General features: G+C 30.2%; 2 long non-coding RNA genes across 2 annotated transcripts; one reads left to right on the top strand and one right to left on the bottom strand.

The window, feature by feature from the left end:
• Positions 1 to 786: 786 nt before the first annotated feature.
• LOC126884401 (uncharacterized) lies at positions 787 to 1,728 on the bottom strand. The gene is made up of 2 exons (XR_007698007.1): positions 1,146 to 1,728; positions 787 to 1,058 (listed from the first exon to the last, which is right to left on the bottom strand). It is a non-coding gene; the product is annotated as an uncharacterized LOC126884401 (long non-coding RNA).
• Positions 1,729 to 3,100: 1,372 nt separating this feature from the next.
• Positions 3,101 to 7,176, top strand: LOC126884403 (uncharacterized). The gene is made up of 2 exons (XR_007698009.1): positions 3,101 to 3,662; positions 6,937 to 7,176. It is a non-coding gene; the product is annotated as an uncharacterized LOC126884403 (long non-coding RNA).
• Positions 7,177 to 7,718: the final 542 nt, after the last annotated feature.

Genomic DNA, 7,718 nt, shown 5'->3' on the forward strand with positions numbered 1-7,718 from the left:
CCTAAGGAGAAGCTGCAGAGTAACAAGAAGAGATAGACTAAATAACATACATACAGTGAAACCCCGATAAGTCGGCCTCCGATAACCCGGAAGTCCGGCTAACCCGGATCGATTTTCATCAGATAAAATAAGAATGTTTTCACTTTGACTGAGTTTTTTTACCAAGAAATAAACAATAATGTACACAACTGTACGTAATTTAGATGTACTGGACATAAGTATTTAATTTTTTTGGCAATTATAATTAAGTTTATCTGTAAGAGTACCGTATTTTATTAATTTTTACCATATTCTCCGGCTAACCCGGATTTTCGATAACCCGGACCGGCCGCGGTCCCGATTAATCCGACTTATCGAGGTTCCACTGTATTAAGAAAAGAATGGGAATGAACTCAAATATAAGATTACATAGAACAGAAGATATTAATCTGTTACGGACAGGTCAGGAGATCAGGCAAAAAACATTGGATAAAAGAGTGGAGCCTGATAGGAAGAAGGAAGAGATGCAGACTCGAAGATCTTTCAGAAGAGATAAAGTGGACCAAGCAATGGAAAGAATAAATCTGCAGTAAGGGACTGGCAAAAGAGAAAGAATTGGAGAGAATGGTTGAGTGAACGAATACAGTGAAAACAATAAATTTTCATAAACGAACCATGTTTCAGACATTGTGGATCAGTTTAGAATTTGTTATAAGGATATATTTCTGATTGAAAATTAGAATATTCAATTAAAGACATGTTCAACATAAAGTGTATATTAAGAATATAAATTAAACACAATAAAACAAAGGTTTAAATATTTATTATAAATGTTAAATTTTATAGTATTTTATAGCATGTTCATAGATTAGTACTCATAAATGGAATATCTTCTGTGTTAACACATTCGCTATCAATATCAACAACTACATTATCTGCCAGTACTTCATGGGTTTTTATAAATCTTTCAGTAGTTATGTTTTGTATAGGTATACCACCAAAACCATACAATAAATAAAAACAACTCATAATATAAGTTATTAAAACTTGATCTGTGATATTAGGCTCATCATACCTACCTAAAAAAAATTCTTATTAGATATAAATATCAAGCAAAAAAGTATCATAGCATGTATTTCCATGAAAGGAAGGTTACTTATACTTACTGAAGAATTACATAATGGAAACCAGGAACCAGCTCTTGTATAAATTATCTCACAGTATTTTTATGGAAACTATAAACCTTAATAAAAATTTGTTATATATCATCAAATTCTTCCATAACTTTTTTCGTTCTCGTATGGTACAGGCTCAAGCGTTATTTAAAAAATATATTATTCTTTCATCATCACTAAATTGTTATCAAATTCTAAGGATACATTTTATTAATATAAAACGCAAATTTGATAAAATTAAAATAATTCACTAATACAAAAACAATAACAAAACACTTTCATAAATGAAAATGTAAGGTTAGATTGCTCATTGCTCTGGCTGGTTGGTCATGGCCATTTTCAAACTTCCCGCCATTCTTTAAATACGTTCACATATAAACAGTAGTGGGGGGTGCAGAGTCGGGAAATTAAGGGTTATGAGATGTTAGCACCTCATTGATCGAATTTCGTAAAAATAATTATACCATCCTTTTGCTCACGGTTTGTACAGCATTGATCACTTGGTTTCAGATTTTGATCAACTCTAGTTTATTTTTTATTAAGGGTTGAAAATTCAAGGACGAAAAAAAAGATGTTGGCACCTCATTGATCGAAATCTTAAAAAAAATGACTGTATTCGATAGGAAATAAAGCGCTGACCATTGATCACCTGTATTAAACTTTGATCAGGCTTTTTTTGCACTGAAAATAATTATTAAAGTTGCAATAACCTAAAGCACGCACGCGCAGTCCATTAAAAATGTTATATCTAACAAACATATTATTCCGAACAAACCATTTTCTTACAGTGTTGCGCGATTTTGAATAAGTAATAAATTAATAAGTTCACACCCAGAATTAGTTTTTATATTCTAATCACACGAAGCGGTTATAGTTAAATTTGGTGCTATCTAGAGAATGTAACGATTATTGATGATAGTAATAATTGTATTATATTTCTTTTTTTTTGATATTAGGCATTAGGACTAATATATTCCAAGGAGATTAAGTCAGATCACACCCTTGGCAACTGAGCATCTTAAACCAGATGGTTCGTAATATACACTGTTGTCAGGTCTAAAAGTTACTTTTTCTCTGAAAGCTTTATGTATATAATATTATTATATTATAGTTACTATCATTGTTTAAAAAGAAATTTCCTTTTTTAAACAATGATACTATTATATAAAACTAGTGATTTTGCCCTTGGCCATGCGACGGGGGATACAATCAATTGCCCTGTACAGTCGCTGCACTCAATTTTTTTATAACTCTGAAAAGGAGTGGATTGGTTTGGCTAGTTTTGATTTTTAAATATTTTAGAAGTCTAAGGAAAAAGATCTATATATTGAATCCCATATCAGATATCAAATTTTATTGCTTGTATAGAAAGTGTGTAAAACATGTGCCCCTTGTTCAAGAATATCTCTATTTTTGGTAACATCGAAAATTAATATACGGAAAATATGTTTATAATTAAAAATTATTTTAAAAAATTGTTTATTTACTATAATAAAAAGTATTATTCAACATTTTCTCTTCGATAAAGTTTAAAATTCAAAACCCTCCACTGATTGAGACGCCTAAAGAGACTTTGGGGCCAGAAGACCAAGCTGCTAGGTCAATTTCAGAGAGTGTCAACGGACGGCACCTCCCACAAGCCAAGAACTTGAACTTATACCATAGTATTTACTTATTACTTTATTGAGGTAGGTTGTAAATTAAAAATGAATAAATAAATAAAAAAAAGTACTTGCATTAATGCAATACATTTTAATAATTATAAATTTATTTAAACAATTTTAAATTGTTGCTAAATTACCATATTTAGATCAAACAAAGTGCCAAAAGAGTGGATTTCGCGATTTCACGAAAACGTATTAAGTCGTGAGATAAAAAAAATGAAACTAGTCGAGCTGGGATATTTAGCGATATTAACATATAAATTTACATTATATTATTAGGTCTGTTCCTTTGTTTTTTAGTGTTACACTTTTGAGTGTAAAGTGTACGAAATTCTATGGACATTTGAGTGTAAAATGACAGCGGATGTGACAGCGGCTCATGACAGCGGACAGTTTTAAACGAAAATTATCGGTGTGCCAATCAAGCAAAGGGACAAGGAACTTCCGAATATGGCCTAACTGGGGGCACATAACATAACATAACCTAATCCTAATATTTACATTTGTAAAGAATATCCTGTTTGTTTTTATTGTCGATTGTGCAGCGAAATTGTGTGCAGCAAATCAAATATAAAGTCGTTTATCGCCTACAGAACTGAATTAGTCCATAGCAGTTATCAGTTTTTCTTTCTTGGGAAGCTTATACATGTAACTTGTATTGTTGTAAATTGTGGGGGTAGGGCAGACAGGGAAAAATCTTATTTTGTACTGTTCCCAAGGCTCCCCATGCAATACATTTAAATAAATTATCCAAACAAAGCCGGGGACAATGGATAAAAGCCACAAGAAGAACAGATATAAGGGAACTAAAATTAAAATATGAAAAGTAAACATTTTATAAGTGGTAAGTTTAATGTAATTCAATTAATAAGGATTTTAAATGTCTACAATAATAATAAAGATGTGATAATTCAAGCTTAATTATTAGGAAAGCCAGCCATGTTTCACTTCCATGAAGCAGAGAAGGGAGGTATATAATATACTGTCCCTTTTGTCTTCTCACTAATTTCTCTTTTGCTAATGAAACCTGTAGTGAGGGAGTGATATAATCGTGATGTTTTAGCAATTCTGTTGTTGATTTTTTTTTGCATTTTTTGTCTATTATAGTTTATAAATATTCAAAATCATTCATATGTTCTACTAAATTTCCGTCTAGGTTTATATGGATTTCTCTCAGTGTCTTGGAAATAAGTAAAGTTTTAGTCTTTGCTAATTTTATTTTCATTCCTTTGTCTGCAAGTTCTCTCGTCTATAAATTTAGGTTGCTTTGTAAAGATTTCTCTGAACTTGGTATCTATGCAATGTCATCTGCAGATACACATTTACTCAGAGTTATACTTTTTAATCAATGGTAACCTAAATCTAATTTTCGGGACTCTACTGCATTTTTTTTATTGGTTCATTCATATACAGTATGTCCCTGTAAGTTGTATCCATATGGAAAACTTTTTTATTATTAATTTTACGAAAAAAAGTTATTCTTTATAAGAAGCTCTGCATGGTCCAAAACCTAAGATTCAACCATCAGATATAAAATTTTTTGAATATTATACGGGGTATGTCAAAAAGTTTGAATTTCACTCAAGAGTAAAGTAGCTTTATTTTTCATAATATTGAAAATTGCTATTATGAAAAGTTGTTTGGAATTAAAAACTATATTCTGATATGCAATTACATCCTTCTAATTGAAAAAAATTTTTTTGAAAAATTATGAATAACTAATATTATTTTCAGTAATTTTAATTCTAATAACTCTTTTATTATCGATTTTACGAAAAAAGTGATTCGTAAAAAAAAGTTCTGCATGGTAAAAAATACTCTAAAACCTAAAATACAACTCTTATGTCAATTTTATACGAGGTGGGTCAAAAAAGATAAATTTAGATCAAAAGTAAAGTACCTTTATAGTTCAAAATATTTCAATTAGAAGGATGTAATTACATACTGAAACATGGTTTTTAATTCTTAATAACTTTTCATAATAACAATTTTCGATATTGTGAAAATAAAGGTATTTTACTCTTGAGCCAAATTCATATTTTTTGACATACCTTGTATAAAATTGATAAAATTTGACATAAGATGGTTGTATTTTAGGTTTCAGACCATTCAGAACTTTTTATTAAGAATCACTTTTTTTCGTAAAATTAATAATAAAAGAGTTATCAGAACTGAAATAACTGAAAATAATGTTAGTTATCCATAATTTTCAAAAAAAAAAAAAAATTCAATTAGAAGGATGTAATTGCATATTAAAATATAGTTTTTAATTCCAAACAACTTTTCATTATAGCAATTTTCAATATTGTGAAAAATAAAGCTACTTTACTCTTGAGTGAAATTCAAACTTTTTGACATACCTCGTATAATATTCATAAAATTTTATATCTGATGGTTGAATCTTAGGTTTTGGACCATGCAGAGCTTTTTATGAAGAATGACTTTTTTTCGTAAAATTAATAATAAAAAAGTTTTCCATATGGATACAACTTACAGGGACATACTGTATATAATATAATGAATAGCAGTGAGCTTAAAACTCCACCTTGCCTTACTCCTTGTGTATTAGCAAATTTGTTTGATTCACAGTTTAATGCTCGCACAATGTTCCAGTACATAAATTTTACTTGCATCAATTAGTTCTCCTCCAACATCGAACAGTTCAAGCCCTTTCCAAATGTGATGTCCGGGTGGTACCTTGTCAAAGGCTTTTTCCATTGTCTTATAGTAAAGATATGATCTTGGACACTGTGCCCGGTCAGAAACCTTTTTGTGCATCGTCTAGTTGATGTTCCACTTTCTTTCTCAGTCTCATCTCCAGTGTTCATTCATAAATCTTAGCCAGTACACTTAGCATGAAAATACCTCGATAATTTGAACATTACTTTTTTACCTCCCTTCTTTACCAGAAGAGCCATTACTGCTGTTGCCCAATCTTCTGGGATGCGTTTCTGTTTCCAAATTGTTATCAGTAATTTGTGTAAGTAGTGTAATGCAGATTCCCCCATATATTTCAACAATCGTGTTTTGATATTATCTATTCCTGCCACTACCATTTTTCATTTTTGCAATGGCTTCCGTTAATTCTTCCATTGTTATTTCATTACTCAACTCTTTGGAATATTTACTCCATCTATTAACTATATCTTGTGGTTGGTTAAGTGTTTCTCCATTTTATTTTTTTTTATTTGCACTACAGTACTACCTGATTTACCTCTCATTTTTTCAGACCTTAATAGAACAATTTTTGGTTTGTCCTACTACTGTCTTGCCCCATCTTTTCTCCAAATCTCTCCCACTGTTCCAATTTAGCTTTTTTAACTTTTTCTTTCACAAGCTTCCTTGCTTATTAACTGTTATTTTCTAGATAAGCTCTCCATGGTACTTTCTTTTCTTTCACAGCTATTTTTATCTCTTCGCTCCACCAACTAGTCCTTTTTTTTTGACTACTTTTATTCAATAAAAATATTAAAATACTCTTGTGATAGTGAAGAGACAGTTTATGTTTCCTTTCGATCCAGAGGCGATACACAATCTCCAGACAGTTGTTTCTGCCTTACGGCGTCCCCAGTGGAGCTGCCTGCACACCTCTGAATCAAAACGAAATCAAATTCTCTATTTAAGTGGAATTTCAAAAATAGTTATCTACTATTAGGATGCTTCAGCGATATCTCTTAAAGAAAAGAGGAAAGTCCCAGATACAAAATTCACTATTAAAATAGTAAATAATTATTTAAATCTGAAACTTTTCTTATTGGAACCCCTTTCTGGTACATCCTTAATCTCTTTTTGACTTTTACAATTTCGGACTTTGAATTATCTTTCTGATCTTTTTTCTAGATTAATGAAAGCAGAATGTAACTGTATACTGCAGAGACCTTTTCCCTTTCTTTATTCATCATCTCTTGTCTTATAAATTGTAAAAGTCAGAGATTAAGGATGTTACCAGAAAGAAGTTCCAATAAGAAAAGTGTCAGATATAAATAATTATTTACTATTTTTATTTTAATAGTGAATTTTATATCTGGGACTTTTCTTTATTCTTGTGATACTTTCCACATTTTTATGATTTTTTTATGGTACACAATGTAGAATTTTTATTTATGTCTTTGTTTTAGGAACAACCACCAGATATTTAAAAGGTATAAAAAGAAGAAACTGCTGGAATTTCAAAACAAATGTGTTTGACTAGTAAAGATTTGGATAAATAACAGGAGTTACTTTGGGCTATAGCTACGTGCAGATTTATTTCCTTGTGGCTTCCTATGTTAATTCTTATTAATTATACACTTAAATATGTTTTTAGTCTCAGGAAGATTTTATATTTGATTATTTTTGAATAAACATTATTATTATTATTACCTTAATTTCCATTAAATAAATTAACTGTAATCAATAAAGTAATCATTTAATTGTTAATAAATTATCAAGTATGATTCCCAAATATTTTATTTGTTTGACACCTTCTATGGGCTGATTGTGAGATTATAGTTAAGGTACCAAGGGTATTATAAGGATAATAACACTTGAGGTCAATGGTGTATATACCGAGGGCCTTTGGCCTGAGGGATATAAGTTGACTGAAAGCGATATTATCGTTAATACCCGTGGTGCCTTCAACATTTAATGTCCGACTAAATTATTTTTTATAGGCAAAAAATTGAAGGAATTTTGAATTAATTAGTTTTCAAATAAGTACATTTACCAGCAATAGTCGTAACGTAATTGTGGTAACCATAGTTTTACTTGGGTTGTTATTTGTCAACTTGACAGTATTTAACTAGTTATTTAAATTTAATACCCTAGGGCGTAATTTTTCAAAATAATGCCCTAGAGCCTAGGGCATTATATCATACTTAACTGACTTCGAAATCATGTCATTATTTATCAAACTGACTTC

The sequence above is a fragment of the Diabrotica virgifera genome, chromosome 5 (genome assembly GCF_917563875.1).
Source record: "Diabrotica virgifera virgifera chromosome 5, PGI_DIABVI_V3a".
In the NCBI taxonomy this organism is placed as follows: Eukaryota; Metazoa; Arthropoda; class Insecta; order Coleoptera; family Chrysomelidae; genus Diabrotica; species Diabrotica virgifera.